The following is a 793-nucleotide window of genomic DNA, read 5'->3' as shown; positions in this document are numbered from 1 at the left end:
ATTCTGGGATTTATGTATTCACAAAAATTGGTGGAAATATTGTACCAATGAGTCTCACAATTGATTTGAATCTTTACAATGTAGGTATCCCAAAGGACACATGCTTAACATTGGTTAACTGTTTATGAATACTATGTTTTCATTGTCATTCAAATGACATTTCCAGCAACATGAGTCCTTTCATCTTCTATTAAGAATTTGTTTGCTCACTCCTCTTTCTTTAATTAACTGATGTTTCTTCATCTCTAAAATGCTAAAAAACACTGTTCTTGTTGTTCATTACACCATCAAATTAGTCCAATATTGCGTCGGCATGTTTATCTTATGACGAAAAGCTATAGAAGCTCCAGATGTTCCTTCATTCTCCAAGTTCTGAAGAAAACAGAAAAAGTCAATTTCTCGAAGACATTCAATTCCACATTGCATATCTGTGAAGTGTACTATAATTCAAGACACGATCATAACTTATAAAACTAAGGATGAAACTGAAAATGAAAGAATTGTATGAAAGAATGGGAATACAATGTAGGACATTGCAGAGCATTGAGTTTACTAAGATGAAGAAGTTTGCAAAATCTTCTCTGTTTTCAACTTGCAGATATCAATGAATTTCACATTTACTTCTAAAACATTTGGCCAACTGCGTATTCATTCAACTGTAAATCCATCTTCTAAAATTATAAAACTATATTTGTTAACATAATAGCTACCTTATACAACACTGATCCTAAACATCAAACACCATAAAATCTTGACAGAGATTATTGGAAAAGATATAATAACGACTAAAATT

This window comes from Fragaria vesca, linkage group LG7, assembly GCF_000184155.1.
Source record: "Fragaria vesca subsp. vesca linkage group LG7, FraVesHawaii_1.0, whole genome shotgun sequence".
Lineage (NCBI taxonomy): Eukaryota > Viridiplantae > Streptophyta > Magnoliopsida > Rosales > Rosaceae > Fragaria > Fragaria vesca.
This window is presented reverse-complemented; position numbering follows the sequence as displayed.